Consider the following 17,137-nt stretch of genomic DNA (forward strand, 5'->3'; position numbering starts at 1 on the left):
TGCCATGGACCTCCTGAGCATTTTTCTGGTATATGGAGAGTGTCTTCCCATTCACCTTTTCTGTGATGGAGAAAAGTACACCACCTGTGTGAAGCTATTAAGGAAACTTGCATCAGACTGAACTTGAGAAACTCAATCCACTGATGAATTACATTTGTCTGAAGAGCATGGGGACATGCAGAGGACATGAGGACAAGAGAGAAGGAGAAGGGGAAAAGTAACTGCGCAAATAGGTGTTGAAATCAGGTTACTATATAATATCACTGTATCCTTGCCAGGGCTTAGCTGTTTAAGTGCCCTGTAAACCTGTGCTAAGTGGTGACCTGACTGTAGTGGGATGAGATGTGAACTTTAAGGCAAAAAACCGTAAGACTGGGGCAGGGCAAGAACCTGCCAGTGATTATAAAGTGTTGGGCAAGTGCTGTAAAGGCAGTAGGGTAAAGAAGAGAAACCAACAGGATCCTAAAACTATGGCAAACCAAGCCTGGGTTTTCTGAGGGGACCTGCAGCAGCAGCAGCAGCCCAGCTGGGCAGCCCTGCAGATCCTTCTCCAAGCTGTAGCTGCTCTGCTCCACAGCAAAGCACATCTTCCAAAGGAACAAGGGACATGAGCAGTGACTTCAGGAAAAATGTAAGAGGAACAGCCATAAGTTTTTTGTTATTAGGTAGTTTGAGGGGTTTTTCAGTTCTAGTCTCTGGTGAAACTTGTACAATAGACTGATATTAAATATGAACAGAAGCTCTTACAAGTAGAAACAAGACTTTCAGTCTGTAAGTCTACCAGTAAAAAATCAGTACCAGGACCTAAACCTCTTCCCCTGAGGGCATGGGACATGGTCTGCCCAGATTCACCCTGTTAAACTACCCTAGGTCTTAAAGCATCCTAGTTTCACCCAGACTGGCTGCTGGGCAGGTCCACAGCCTCAGCTTTCTCCTAAAGTGCTTGGAGAGAGCTCTGGGCAGCTACTGGCAATACTGAATCAGGTCTGGTCCTATTTAGTTCAGGAGAACTAATGGAACCTTAAAATATACATCAAGTCATTTGTTGCCTTAATTCCACAGATTTCAAAGGATTTAGGCCAGAAGGAAACTTGCCCTAAGCTGTGCATTCTTGCAGCATGCTCATTATCACATTTGCCTTTGACTTGCACAGCTGTAAATCCATGGAAACCAGAGTAATTCAGGGATGAATCAGGTCCATTATCTCCTCGTGTTTGTACAGCACTTAGCACAATGGTTCCCTGATCCTGATGGGAATTCATGTTATTTTAGGACAATCAGAGCTTTCATTCGTTAAAATAAAGTATATTTTTAGCCAGAGCCAGTTTCAGTGGCAATGTATGGGGAGTGGGGGTGGAGTGTGTGAATGAAGGGGAAGGCACAACTTATTTCCCACCACATGACTCTGAGCACACCTATCATATGCCTGAGAGATTATCTCCCTCCTGGCCAGGATGGCTGTGAAAATAGAACCAATGGGGGGACTCAGAAGCTGGGGTGGAAAACAAAGAACAAAACCTATGAATATTATTTCCTCTTTTAAAATAAGTTGCATCATTTTTAGGGCTCAGGATGTGAAGCCAAATTTCTGATTCTGGAATATTTGGGATTAATATTGGTATGTTTAGTGCTTTTGCTTTTCGGCAAAATCAGGCGCAGTGCCATTGCTTTCCATGGAAAGTTACATCTCGAAGATGTAATTTGCTCAACATTATTTTCACCCCCCATGCAAATAAAAGGAACCAGGAACACTTGAAAAAGCAAGAACTGTGTTGTGCTCCATGTTCAGAGGTGTTTGTTTCAGCTTTTATGAAATCTTGCTAAGACCTGTAGGTCTTATAAATTCTAATGAGATACATATGTGGAACATATATAAAGACATTACATATGTCTTACAAAATATTTGCTATATAATGAACCCAACTGTGTGTAACTATTTTTCAAAGCAGAGGTGAGTAACAGGAGAAGACAGAAAAAAACAACAGTTGAAAATCATAATTCCAGCTGGGTTTATCCCTAGCTCCTCTTAGTTTAAAACTGAAGTGTTTGCTTCACCTTCAAGTTATTTTCACAGACATGGATGGGGAAGACTTAATATCAGCTGTCATTAATCTAGTGTCCTGACATGACAGAATCACCATTATTCCCAGTAAATGTAAGCTGATACTTACAGCTTAGAAACATTAGAAACACATATTTTTACAACCAAAAATTACCAGCAATTATTGCCAGAGTTGTAACAACAAGATTTAAAAACTGACGTGTGAAACTAGAGAGCTGTCTTTCCAGTCCTAACTCACCCATTAGGAAAAACAGAATTTACACAAGATTAAGCTCTTACAAAGCTGCTAGCTTGTTTTTCCTCAAGCCACTTTATTATCTCACTGAAGCATAATCTTAAAAATTCTTGCAGTGAAAAGCCATGTTCTGAAAAGACTGTTAATTTAATTTAACATTTGAAAGTCCTCTTCTGATACTGTTCTTAATTTCACAGGTAGGCTCATTAATATTCCTTTACTTACTACTTAACAGAAAACATTTTTTTTGATGTGGGAGATAAACTATTTTGGGTGTGACTATTAGGGAAAGGTCTGCCACTTCCATAATTCCATAGCTCTAAGAAACACCAGTTTCCTTCCAGATGAGAGTTGTCTATGTCCTTTCAGTGTGAATGCAAACCAACAAATGAGCACGGTGACACGCTCCTGGTGTGTGTTTGCCCTTGCTGTGTTGTTGTACATTTGCTCTAACACATTTGGAGTGCTGAAGGCTGCCAGCCTGGCTTTAATGGTTCCACGGCTGTGTCAGAATCCACAAGTTGTTGAAGACCTTTGCAATTTAAGAATTATTACATTACAGTTTAGTGCATGTACAAAAATGATGATAGCAGTGCCTTTTCCCAAGAGTGACTGCAAGGCAGTGTGTCCCACTAACATCCCCAGGAGTTAGTTAGTCTCTGTTTATTTGGATGAAACCCTGTTAGTTCAGACCTTTGACAGCCAAGGGGAGAGGATGTGAGATGTAACAAATTAATAGTCATGGAATATCTTTCTAATTCTATTTGAAAACTAATCCTTCAGATCACAGTAGGTAGGTAGCTCACAGTTAAAAAATAACCATTATTTTTACTGGCAATGTAAATTGCTGCAAGGCTGCTTCTCAGCCCAGTGAAGTAGTTAGACATCTGTGTGCTATTTATGTTATAAAAGTACAAGATTCATCTACCCTAACTGAAGTAATTAAAAGGAATTTTTCTAGATTTGGATCATCACCATAGGCTTTTTTTTATGTAAAAGGGAGTGAGGTTCATCTCAAGACCTTGTGCAACAATTTAGTCCGTGAAGATGCCACACTTTTGCCCTCCACCTGATGTGTTCATTGAGGAGGGAAAGCAACTATTCTTGAAACGTGTCTTAATTCCCATGGCATACTATTGATGCCACAAAAAATATAGTGCATTTGTGTAAGTCATCAAACAGAAAACAGAGAAATCTCACTCAGAAACTTCACCTTTACACAGATGGAAGATATAGTTCCTTCCTTCCATCCCAGTCACCATCAAACCCATGGAATCACAGAATTGTTTGGGTTGGAAGGAGATAATTTTAAAGATAATCTAGTTCCAATCCCTCTGCAATGGGCAGGGACACCATTCAATAGACCAGGATGCTCAAAGCCCTATCCAACCTGGATTTCAACACTTCTAGGAAGGAGGCATCAACAATTTCTCTGGGTGACTTCTTTCAGTATCCCACCATCTTCACAGTGAAGAATTTCTTCCTAATATCTGTGTCGTTCTAATTGGGAACGGCGGAAAGAACGACACGGACTCTCAAGGGAGTCAGAACAGGAGAGAATCTCTCAGTTTATTGCTCCAGGCCTGTTTTATAGACAGATACGTGGAAAGTACAGAAAAGAAACTCTTATTGGTTAGTAAACTACTACATCACCATCATTGGTCAGTGGTGCTCACCATCCCCCTGACCTTCTCCTGCAAGGAAAACAAGGAGAACAAAACAACACCTGCAAGACTGTTTTATTTCCCTGAGGATTGTTTTAATTCTTTCTCATGTTTTTCCCAGGCTACTTTCTCAGGCAAGCCTGAGGAGCTATGCGGCCTGTAATTTGTACAGGCACTCTGATTCAGATTTAGCATCCATATATCTGTTTTAAACCTGCTCCCCTTCAGCTTAAAGCCATTCCCCCTTGTCCTATCACTGCACCCCTCATAAATAGTCCCTCTTCAGCTCTCTTGCAGCAGCTTTCAGGTGCTGGAAGGATATTCTAAGGTCTTCCTGGAGCCTTTCCTTCTGCAGGCTGAACAGACCTAACTCTCTCAGCCTGCCACAGGCTGGATATGGATGACAAGGCAATACCATCAGCACCAGCAATCTGCTTCCTGAGGCTCATGCAAGCAGTGCTGCTGGAGACCAGAGCACAACATCACCACAGGCCTCAGCAGGAAGACATTTCCAGCAGGAAGACATTCTGTCTCTGGAAATGCAAAGGATATCATACCAAGACCATACCACCACAGCTCAGAAGTTAAGCATAGGTTTTATACCCTCCACATAGAGGTGGATCACACCAGGGCAGAATCCCCAGTGGACTAAAGAGCAGTCAGTCGACAAATCTTTTATATGGTCTAGGACACACAAAGGAAATAATAGGCTAAAGCATCAGAATTTCTCCAAAATGTGCTCAGTCAGTAAAAAGCTTCGTAAAGCTGAAAATGAAGTTAGTGAACATCAAATGAAGCTAATCAACAACTTCCTTTTTTTTTTTAAAAAAAGCCCATCACATAAATGCTCCTAAATGTTTTTTTTAAAAGTCAGTGAAATCTAAAGAATATGAAATGCATTTCAGCTTCTTATGATACTAAATATAAATTTAATCTAATAAATTCTGAAGAGCAAATATTAAAGAATACTGAGGAATAATCTCCTAATCCATTTATGGCCCTAGCAATGATGTTCATAAATATGTGCTATGTTACAGCAATGAATTTTCAAGAAGGCAGACAGAGGTCTAGGTTATTTTAGGTCTGAATAAACCTACTTGCAACTAATTCAGCATTTAACTTGCCTGTTGGGCTATGCCCCTGGATTACCCCAGTAACAGTACTGCTCTTAATAACACAGCAAATTATTCCAGTTTGCATCATCTATGAGGGTGATGGAATATGACACAATATATTATGGAACAAGGAGGACTAGAAGTATTTGAATGAGCAGCATGCCTTTCTGTCATAAGCAGGCCTAAGTTCTCCACCAGCACTGTATCTCAGCAGTGCTATGCTTTAAATTGCATTATTTATCTTTCAGTTCCTTTACATAATTAAGGACTACATAAGTCTGAGGGAAGCAAGTTGAAAGCCTGAAAAAGGGGGCCTTCAGTCAGAAACATCATCAAATCTATATTATCTAAAAATTTGCCTCATTCATGGGTCTGAATTTGTAAATGCAACCCTGAGCTGTTCCCTACCAAACTGATATTTGAAGAATGAAATTACCGGTCACTGTGCACCTCATCTGGCCAATTATATATGCAGACTACATAGAACTCTGTTCCTCATGGAGTTGCTGATAGTTACAAAAGACTGAAAGACTGACATCAGAATGGAAGATTCAGATTCTTCCTCTTCCTCAGTCTGAATGGATTCAAAGTCATATTCTTCCCTTAATAGAAAAACTCTCCAGTTATGTAAGTTACAACCCAGTTCTGCTGGAACATCAACCTCCATATTTATGAGGTTGGGTAATCTTCTCACAAAAATGAACCTGGTATAAGCAAGAGAACAGTCTCAGTCTTTGTGAAGGTCTTACTGTCATCCAAGAAGCAAAGTCTAGCACTGGGCACTGTACTGTGTACTGCATATGCATTTTATATTACATAAAAATAGAAAACAATCCTGAAAATAAAACCAGGCTGAAGGACCAAGTCCAGTTAGAGGTTAGAATTCATTTTTCAAGGCTCATAGGGTGAAAGTTCAGCACTGGTGACAGAGCCTTCTCTTACTTTTCAGTCTTCACATGGAGACCCTTATTTCTAGATGTTCCTAAATGATTCTAGACTTTTTACTGCTTTCTAGTGTTAGCTGCAGCTTTAAGTGTTAAAGCCAAGAAATTCTGTGTTGGCACACGTGCCTGTACAGGGCAGGTATTGTGTAAGTATTCACTTGTTTTATCTGTTGATGTCTTGCAATGTGCTACATTTCTTTCCTTTTTTCCCCCCTTTTTTGTTCCTATTTGACTCCTGTGCAAGGAATATTTCTGCAGAACTGAACTGGGAACTTTGGTCCACTTTGAAGAAATCTCCTTTTAGTGACCTGCATGCATGGTTTAGTTCTACCATCTGGTTTCTCCTATGCTCCACCTCTCTTGTTTCCTTATTGAAAAAATTGACTTCTGTTGTACAAACAATCAAATGTGTTCTGGGTAAGTCTAGACAAACACACAGCTGAAGTGAACAGTGGAAGGGAAATGTATCACTGCCTCATGTAAAAGCATATGAAGGCAGGTCACTTAATTGAAGATTTCTTTCTGAATGATTATTCCATGTAATGGTGTTATGCCAATAAAGCCAAGAGCTCACCAAGGAAATGAGAGATGCTTGTCCTGACAAAAGGTAAAGGAGACACCTTTTTAAACTTCATAATGTTCAAAGTTAAAGGAAGAAAAATAAAATAGCCCATTACCATTTTGCATTGGGAAACTAGTTCTATCCTTGGTTGCACATAGCTCCCATTGACCTCTGAGTCATTTCCACAGATCTGCTATGAAAATGTTGCCCTAAATATATAACTGGTAGGAAAAGAATTCTTAATTTTCCCACATGAGGAAACTGCAATTTTATACTGGAGTTAAATCAAAGAGGTTGATGCCCTCTGTAAAGATTGCTTTTCAAGATGAAAATAAAATCCTGCCCAATATTTCCAGGAATAAGAATTCCAACTGAATTCAGCCTCAGTGGAGGCATGTGCAGAGGCACATGGCTTATAAGTGTGATCCTGTCACTGTGGGCTTTTCTTGGGAACCTGACATTTTTGAGCAACAAGAAGCCTGTAAAAGAAAAGAGACTACAGTGTCATGCAAGAAAAGGACCAAGCAGGAAATATGAAATTCTATTAGTTACAGTGTGATTACAATGAGAACTTTTCATTCTGACAGGTCAAAAGCCACTATTATTGAAGCTAGAGAGAATGTTTATGGTCACGCTGGCAGAATCACAACCTGTTTCCTTACCCTTGGGCACAGAAGATGAAAAACTTCTGTTATTTTTCCCGCTCAAATGAGTCCTCTTTACTGAAGATGCCACTGAAATTTCAGAAACAGTCACACTGGAGTTCATGCTCACTCCAAGTTAGCAAAATGGCATTGTCCTTCACAGAGGTCCTGCAGAACCACATGTGTGCATGAGAAGCGTGGTGTAGGTTTTCCTGCGCACGTGGCACAGGGAAGGCAGAGAGGTCACACGCCTTGCTCCTGCCCAGAGTCAGCATGTTCTCGTGTCCAGCATTCAATAACTCCATTGCTCTCACACTACTGGCAATAGCAATATTCAAATAGCTTTGTTTACTTGCATCTTTAATGAATGGACTTCTATTAGTTCTGAGAAGACCATATCACTAATTCAGTAATTACCCCATTAAATTGATTAATTTAATCTCTGAGTTTGACTTCAGTATGATTATTTGACATCTCAAGTGGAGGCAGAATAGTCATGATGTCACAGCATGGGTCTCACCACAGCCCACAGCTGATGCAGAAATAGTAGAATGAACACATTTTGGAGGGAGTACACAGGCTCAAACACACGTGTATTTATGCACATCACTACCAGAGCATGCAAATGTTTGCATGTTAAGCTAGAGTTAAACAGGAAACACTTTCTAAAAGAAAGTGTTTCCATCTACAGTGGTGGCCTTCACCAAAGCCACAGAACAAAATGGCATAAGGCTGTTGCTGCCCATGTATCTCATAAGTATATATTTACTTCAATCTGACAAAAATGCTTTCCTTGACTTGGTTTTCACAGTTGTGAAGCCCAGTTTTTCTCTTTATTTGTTTCAAGGTAGAATTGACTGTCTTAAAATTTAGAACTTAGAGCAGAAGATTTCTGCTAATATATTCCATTGATTCTCTGATGATTGCTGCCAAAACCAGTTGTAAACTAACACACTATTGTTTTCATGGTTTTAAGAACTTGAGTAGCTGCTGTGTTTTCAGGAGACATATCAGCAGACATCTGCCTTTCAGAGACAGACAAAATGAGGTTTTTTTGCAGCAAATGTGGTAATTCAGGAATTTGTTTGCACAGACCTAAAATAAAATTAAAGATTTTACACAAAGAAAAACTTCAAAATATTTTGATTTGCATATTTGGTTTCAATTTTCAGTATTTATTTGGACATTTAGGTGTAGCTTTATCTTTATGTGCAGTATTTCTGTATCATATGTAAATCTAATAAATATCTTAATTAAAAATTGTCCTAAATGAAAAGTCACAATATTATTGTCAGAAAGTGGGAACATAATATTTCAATATCAGTACATTTTGTCCTTAGAGGAGTTCTTTTGTGAAAAAATATAGGGCAAAATCAGCACCTTCCTTCCCTAAGTGATTTTGTTGAAAAGACAATTTGTGCTGGAATTTCAATTGTCTACTAATTCTTAATTAAATTTTCATTAGAATTAAGAGATGAAACTGTGTTGGGTATTCTGTTCCTTACACTTGAATTTGTGCATCTAAAAGAAAGGGAAGAGCAGAGACAATATCTTTCTCATAATTTATTAATTAATTTTCCTCTAGATCATCTACAAGTGCTGGGCACTTTTATACCGTTAACTTTTCTCAAACTGAGAAGAAAAAACAAATAAATAAACAGACAAATTTACCAAGAAATCAATAGGTTCACCAAGGCACCTTTCCAAACCACAATAAAATATAATTTATATTTCAGTGTCATAGGTAAACAAAGTTATCAAAATTTTATCTTAATTGTCACTAATTATATTAATCCAGCTGCATAGCTAAATTAAAATGATACACCATAATTTGTAAATAAAACTGAGCTAGATTTGTATGCAATTTATGCAATTTTAGGAGTAATTTTATGTATAAATGAACAGTTGTTTCTAATTCAGTTTGACTTGGGGTTTTATAATTTCCCATTTTAAACTCTCTTCTCTAACTGCAAACTGCAAATGGAGTTGAAATAGTGTGGAACACAGAGAAACCTCCTCTGACACATTCAAACCCAAGTCCGTATATTTGGAGGGTCCAAGAGGCAGAATAGTACAGCACCTCCCCTTCTTTAGTTACATGCAGCCATTGTGTCTGATATGGGCTTGCAGTAGAAAATATCTGAGAAAATGTTTCTTTAACTTATTATTTGAGAGGCATCACTGTGGTGATTAGGTGTCTAATATGGAGTTTATCATTTATGCACAATGAATGCAGTGAATGACAGAAACAAGCACTTTATTGGGGAATTGTTCACTCCACATTAATGGTGCATTTAATTTTGAACCAGTCTGGTTCTTTGAACAATTTGTTCCAGCTAAGAACAGATTGAGCTGTTCTTTGAATCATTTTTTCAGCAGGCAGTACAGTGTGAGTTTATGACAGCTTTTTTTTGTACTGTAGCTGAGTTCATTTGAGGTAAATCTTGCTGAAGTGCAGAGGGCTTACAAAGGTGCTGAGTGCTGCCTGCGATCCAGTGGGTTTGACATGAAGACAGCTATGCGGACTGTTTGTCTCATATTTATGCATTGACACATAGTTTTCTGGCAATTTAATAGTTTGTTTTCAGTTGTGTATCCCAGCACGTATGTTTGACATTTAATGTTAATTTTGCTCTGTATATAGATTTCTCTGGATGAGCATCACTGTAGAAAGTATACAGGAAACTGGAGGTGAAGCCAGCCATCAGAGGTTTCCCCTTTGCTGGATGGATGTGAGACTTGGAACTGGCTTTGCCAGCTTTGGTGGAGGGTAAATGGGCATAGCAGTGAAACATAGGACACAGCTGCTTTGGTTGCTTTGGATAAGCTGTGTAGTCTGGAGGTAGAAACCTTTACACCAAGGGATATGTTTGGGTACAAGGCAGCACAGGAAAGGGCTCTGGATTGCTCATGTGACTTAAAACATTTTTGTACACACAAACATGATTATTTCTATGAATTTTTTACAGATTCTTTCAGTCTGAGATTCTTGCTGTGGATTGATTTATAAGGACTAAATAAAATTTATAAGACCTGATGCAAATTCAGGGCTGTATAACTACAAGATTTTACCTTTTACCAGTTTAAAGTACCTTTTTGGTTTGGGGTTTGTTTTTTTTTTCTTTTGGCAGTGGGTGGTTGAATGTGGGTGCTACAAAGGTCTCACTGAAGCTACTGAGAACCAGAAGGTATAATTGCAGTTTAATGAAACCAATTTTAAATATTCCTTTCATCTCTGCTGGGATGTTTATTGTCACTGCTCAAGTTTTCTCTTTTAGACAAATTCAAGCCATTTGCTAACCTGTTCATGCTAAATGTCACCCTGTAAAATAAGTAGTTTTGACAAATCTGCCTCCAGTCTACTACCCCAGCATGTTAAAATTATCACAGTCACATTCCTGGTTTTTGATATTAAAAAGGTGACTGTCATTTGTCATTTCTGCCAAAAATACCATTATGTTTCTCATAGGAACTCTGGAGAAGATCTGGGTTTTAGTTTATACGTTAAACAAAACCAAACCCCTTGTGGAGTAAGTATTCATAGAATATCTGAGAATTGGGTTCAGGTAGCAACCCCAGCCCAGTTTCTAAATCTGTATAAATCTGATGTGAGATCCCAGTAGCAATCACTTGTGTACTGTGAAGCTTTTCCAGAAAAAGGCTGAACTCCAGACAAACCCCACATACCTGCTGACAGACTAGGTGGTCCATAAGGGTTAGACCATTAAAAACTAGTGCTACATTTTATTAAATGCAACAGGGATGGCAATATTTGTTCAGTATTTAGGTACCTAGTAGTTATCCAAAGCAACTTGTGGTATACAGATAAAGACAGATAAGGACACCCAAGTCTTCAAGCAATCCAGTCTGAGATGCAACTACTAAACCCCAAAGAGCTAGGGTCACCAAAAAATACAGACTACAATGGCCACTTCTGCCCAACAAACTACCACTGGCAGAAAAGAACATACATATTTTGCGTTTTAGCCTGATGTTGGATTATTCATCTGGAAACAGGAGTTGAATCCTCACCTGCAGCTCCCTCACCTGGGGAGGTCCAAATCTATCTCACAGTCTTCAAGAAGAAAAGCTAGGACAGGACAGCTAATATCTAATTCATGGCATGAATTGTCTAGAGGAGTTCACCATCCTTTAGACTGCTGGAGCACACCAAGAAGCCAAGAGGTTCAGTTTCAAAGAGAGAGAGACAGAGAGAGAGCAACCATTTGAGTTTGGAGGGGCTGGAAGAGGCATTTTGTTCTGGACCAGGGTAACAGACCTGTTTAACTTGCTCTGGTCAATGTCTCTGGAGCTGATTTTGTGAGGCAGGTAATTGATGCTAGCTAAAATTACTAATTCTTAAAGAAAAAATAAATACAGAAATAAAGCAAGAGCTGTCCAGAGTGTAACACTGGTTTATGAGTGAATAATACAATGATTATTTCTCCATAATGTGAAACTATAATGAGACGATCGCATGGTCTCCAGCACAACAGAATTCAAACATTTAATGATTTTAATACTTTTATGTTCACAAAACTCCTAGAAAGTAGGAAAATGGATGGTTTACAATTCCCAGTTGTAAAATGTTTGCCCAGTTATTATGCAGCCTTTAAAATACCCCAAACACATATGCATTCGCATACAGCATAAAGTTATTAGTACAAGTACAAAATTACAGTGAGGTTTTAATAGGCTCCTTTTTGGCCTTCTTGATTTCAGCTTCTTGTTTAAGTCTGTTCTTCAGTCCTCAACTTTTTTTACAGCTCAGCTCTCTGCCCTGAACACTGCATTATCCATGTAATGGGTGCCTGGTCTTTTTTCCAGGCTTACAGCTGAGCTGGCAGACAATCTGTGTGTGCCCGGTGCCGCTGTTTGCAAGGAGCTGCAGCCTGTGGCTCCTCCAAGAAGATTCAGTCAATTTAAGTGTGAAAAATTACAAGCAATGAGCTCTGTCTTCTGAAGTACTGAGGCAAAAGGTAGCAATATTGCATGACCCTAGGGATGGTTGGATGGCTGCTTTGTACTGCAAAAGAGCTGAAAGAAATAGTTTTGCTTTTGGGAGTTTTATGTCTCTGAGGTTGAATATGAAGTACCTGATGAGGAAGTTATGGTTCAAAGGAAGGTTACAAAAATAACAGCAGCCATCCTAAATTTATCTAAAAGATTTACAAGAAGTCTGCTACAATGTATGGGGTTTGACCTCCAAGAACACTAAATTTTATTCATCTTGTGTTGGGGAAAAAAAACCTTTTGGTGCACTAAATCAGCTTCATTTTTGTGTTTGTGCTTATGGGATTTGGAACAGAGGTTTAGATTAAAAGGAAATAGTTGTCAAGTGTAAAGTATAATTAAGACAATTTTGGTGCCAAAACCAAGATTTTATTTTTCCTGTGGAACAGGGATTTTATTTTTCAACTCTTAACATAGAATGAAGAAGGGGATGTTTTTTCTCTTTTGTCTGAACAGTCAAAAATGCACCAATATGATATTTGTGTTGCATAAGGAGATAGTTTCAAGATGTAAAGTACCATAAATTTACATCCTGTACAGGACTTAATTTCATGCTTCAAAATCTTGGAGACATATGAAAGTATTCATTAGTATCACTGCAAATTTAACTAACCTCCCTGTGTTATACTTTGTAGAGTAAAGCCCACTAAATATTTAGGTTTCCTGGCAAAATTTCTAACCACTGCAGGTTTAGAAGGAGTTTTATAACAGATCTCATCTCTTTCCATCCACCAAATCTATGACTGCGATAATCATAGTGTTATTTTGCTAGGTTGCTATGAAAGTACACACAAGAGTGACTCTGGCCAAGGCCTTGGACTTCATGTACTCTGATTTTAGCATCCATGTTCTAATAGCTGTGGTCTCCATACAAAACCAGTGACCAGTAGATAAAAGTGGAGGGGATGGCAGAGTCAGTGATGATGAACCTGTGAATAAGGAGACACATAACACTCTTTTGCAGTTCAGTGACCTACACGACCATGCAGTCTGCTGCACCTAGGTAAAGCCTTACAAAAGGAAGGCCTGGTAAAATCATGGCTCAGGCCTGCTACTTTGGCTAAGTTAAAAAGGTCTTTGGGAAAGTGACTCAGCTGAATTGGAGGTAGAAAAACAAGTTATATAACCATTATGTGCTCACATTATGTTTATGGTGGTTGGTTGAATTACATTTGTTGTGCTTAAATAGAATGTACCTGCTAACAAGCTCACTGCTTAGAAAGGCCAGGTTTTACAATAAAACACTCTCCTTTGCACCTGCCTGGGGACCCTGCACCACTTTGGACCCTTCCTCCCAGCAGTCAAGTTGCAGGCCTGGAATTAAAGAGTCACTGGTAGAAATCAATAGGCAACAACATTTACATTACATGATTGAGCTCAAAAAATTCCTCAGATTATTGCATCAGGAATGAGCATTGAAATAACAAAACAGCAACTTTAGGTCTCAGATGTTCAGCTCTCCAGATGACTTCTATCTTAGACAGACAAACCCTCTGAACAAACCCTATGTCAGACAGACAAATACCTGAGACTATCTGTGGGGTGGTCTGGTGCATGTAGAGGAATATGACTTTTTCCTATCCCTTCTTAGCAATTAGCAGACATAATTACTCAGCAATGCTTGAAAAACTCCTGAAATCCCTGACAGATGGATTATGCTCATCTCACACCCTCAGAAGATTTATTGGTGGGACCACAGCCTAGATGACAAGCTTAGACTAAGCATATAGGGCTTAGGCATTTAAAGCTAGGGTGATGTGAATCCAGCCTAGAATTGGAATATATCCAATATCCAAAATGTATTAAAAATAGATAGCCTATATTAGAATGTAGCTAATATCCAAACATTGGATAATACTTTAAGTCAATCTGGCCTTAGCTTACCTTCCAAGAGGGCTCCTTTTTCTTTCACAAGCAGTAAAAGATACCAAAGAAAATCTTTAGACTTTCTCTCTACTGCAAAATAAATAGGTGCTTTATTTGAAATTCACTTTGATGGGGTGCAAGATAAACCCTGGAACTAATGGCAAAAAAAATCTCAACTGAGTTGAAAAATAACTGGAATTTGGTAGCTCAGCTCCAGGCCTTATTTGCTGCCTTCCAGTGTCCTTGTCAGTCTGTTGCACGTGACATATCTGTGCTGAGGAGGAGACCAAAATACTGGAATGATGAAATACTGTGAAAATGGGTACTGTTAAACTAGGTGTTGGAAGTCTGTTCTGAATATACTGAACCCAAAATGTTGCAATTGATATTTATTTATTTATATTTATATTTATATTTAATTCATGTAATGATGTAATTGAGCTTGTATTGTTTGGTGGGACAGAAGGACTGTGGGCAACTGTGGGAGGAAATTTATTTCCTGTAGGAACTGCAGTAGGTGAGGAAAAAAATATGTAAGGCAAGGAGGCACAATGTAAAAAAAGAAATTTATGGTATCACTTCTCTATTTATATCAATGCATATAAGTGCCTCTTAAACCAAAAGAAAAAAATCTACTTTTTCCTATATCACCAGGAAAAAAATATGTATTGCCTGGTACATGGATGTGGGAAATGAGGTAATTATTGTATGATGATTTACTCACTAAATCACTAGTTCTGCCATTGTCACTAAGAGAACAGTCTTCAAAAGCTTGAAGTCAGAAGAGCAGGAACATTTTGATACCAAAATATTTTGAGAGGTGTTTGGAGGCTTAGAAAAGGCAACCACCCTGAGATTCAGATTTAAGGCATCTGATTTCCCTTGATTTAGCTAAGAATTTGCAAATAACCCTTTAACTTTAGGAAATAAATAACCTCAGGTGAAAATTAAGTGTATAACCTACTAAGACATGGTTCAAAGTTTTAGAGGGACTAAATTCTCAGCAAGACTGAAGTACTGCAGTACCACCTGGGCTTATGCTCAAGAGCACCTTCCCAGTTCATCCTGGGAGACAATCAGCAAACCGGTGTCTACCCCTCAAATGCCCCAAAGCAATACAGCCTGTTGTGCTGAGGGCTCACTGAGGCTAACCAGCTTCCTCTAGACAAGAGTTCCAGCTTTAGGAGAGAAGGTACAAATAAACCATCCATCTAGTTACACCTTTATACGCTCAAACTGCACCGTGAGCAGGTATTTATTGCTAGAGCCTGGTCTGGCACATGAACCTGTGTGGTGCAGCCATGGTTAAGATTCAGAGTTGTTGCCACCCCTGGGCAAACCAACTAAAAGTCTGGTCTAACTGAAAAACTCAGAGCTTTTGAACTAGGTGCATAGGCTACCTATGGACAGAGAAAAGCATCTAAAGAGGAGGAGCATCTCACTATACTGAGCCCCAATAGGAAAAAGAGAAAGACAAGAAGAAAGGAGAGTGATGGCTGTGTACCAGTTCTCTGAGTCAAGAGTAATATAACAAATGAGTTGGAATTTAATAAGCTCTTTCTTCTTTAGAGGGGACATAGCATAATGAGAGAATCTTCTTGTTGGTGTTAAAATAGGAAGCCTAGAAACCAAAATTTGAAGATTTAAAAAATAAAATAAAAATGTAAGGTCACTGAGGTTGCATAGTCTAAAGAAAACAAAACTGAGAAGAATATACCCATAAAGGCAAAAAGAGAGTTATCACTCTCCACACTCATTAGAGACAGAAATAACAGATCACAGAATCACATAATCAGCTAGGTTGGAAAAGACCTTTGAGATCAAGTCCAACCTATGACTTAACACTTGGGTGATAGATCCTGTAGCAAGGGAAATAAAGAATGGCTTTAAGAAACTATTTTGCAATAGGCAGAACATTTAAGGGACAGCCTGCCTCTGGACTCCACAGTTTCCACCGGCAAGATATTTGTACTTAAGACTGTTTTTCAGGTTTAGGACAGTTTTAGTTTACATTGTCCTGAGGTCTCTGCCATCCCTATGGTTTATAATTTGTTTTCTTGAAATTTCAGGTGGGTAGCATTTCCTTAACTTTTTTCCTTTTTCTACTATCTTTAAATTTTCTTTCTAGTTCTATTGTATTGCTGGTATAATTCAGGCCAATCAATTAAAGGTTGAATTAAGAGTGTCCTTTTTTTTTTAGTTATATATTGATTTACAAAACTTGGGGTTTTTTTGTTTTTTTTTTTTAAGCTGGATGTAGTTGATTGAAAGGCTGGAGAAACTACTATGAGGTAAGATTTTTTTGAGATCAAATAATTTCTGTTGCAGTGGAGACAGCCCAAAGTATTTAAGTCACTAACCTATGAAATTATTCTTTAAATGCTTCCAGGGATGGGGCATCCACAATTTCTCTGGGCAGCCTGATCCATGTCTCACCACCCTCACATTATATTTCTTCCTAATATCTCATCTAAAACCTCTTTTGGTTTTAAGCCATTCCCTCTTGTTCTGTCATTATCTGCCCTTGTGGAAGTCCCTCCCCAACTCTCTGGTAGCCCCTTCAGGCACTGGAAGGTGCTATGCTATGTTCAGCCTGGAGCCTTCTCTTCTCCAGGCTGGCCAACCCCAGCTCTCAGCCTGTCTGCACAGGAGAGGTGCACTGGGCACCCTGGTCTAGTGTAAGGTGTCTCTGCCCATGGCAGGAGGGTTGGAACAGGACAATCCTTAAGGTTCCTTCCTGCTTAATACCATTCTATGAATCTGATAATCCTGTGTTACAAAATGTTTTCTTTTACTTGACATTATTTGAATCCCAGGATAAACCTCAGGTCACTGTTCCTGTTTCTTTGCACCAATAGAGATCTGTGTCTGTGGAACAGGATATATGCTTTTTAAAAAAAAAAAAAAGAATTCTGCTGAGTAACTTCATCCTGTAAGATGATGCAATTCTAGAACATCTAAGAAATATGCCAGTATTACTTTATCAGTAACATATAATGACAATTTTCTTAAGATCTCACAGGAAAAATACT

This window comes from Poecile atricapillus, chromosome 3, assembly GCF_030490865.1.
Source record: "Poecile atricapillus isolate bPoeAtr1 chromosome 3, bPoeAtr1.hap1, whole genome shotgun sequence".
Classification (NCBI taxonomy): Eukaryota; Metazoa; Chordata; class Aves; order Passeriformes; family Paridae; genus Poecile; species Poecile atricapillus.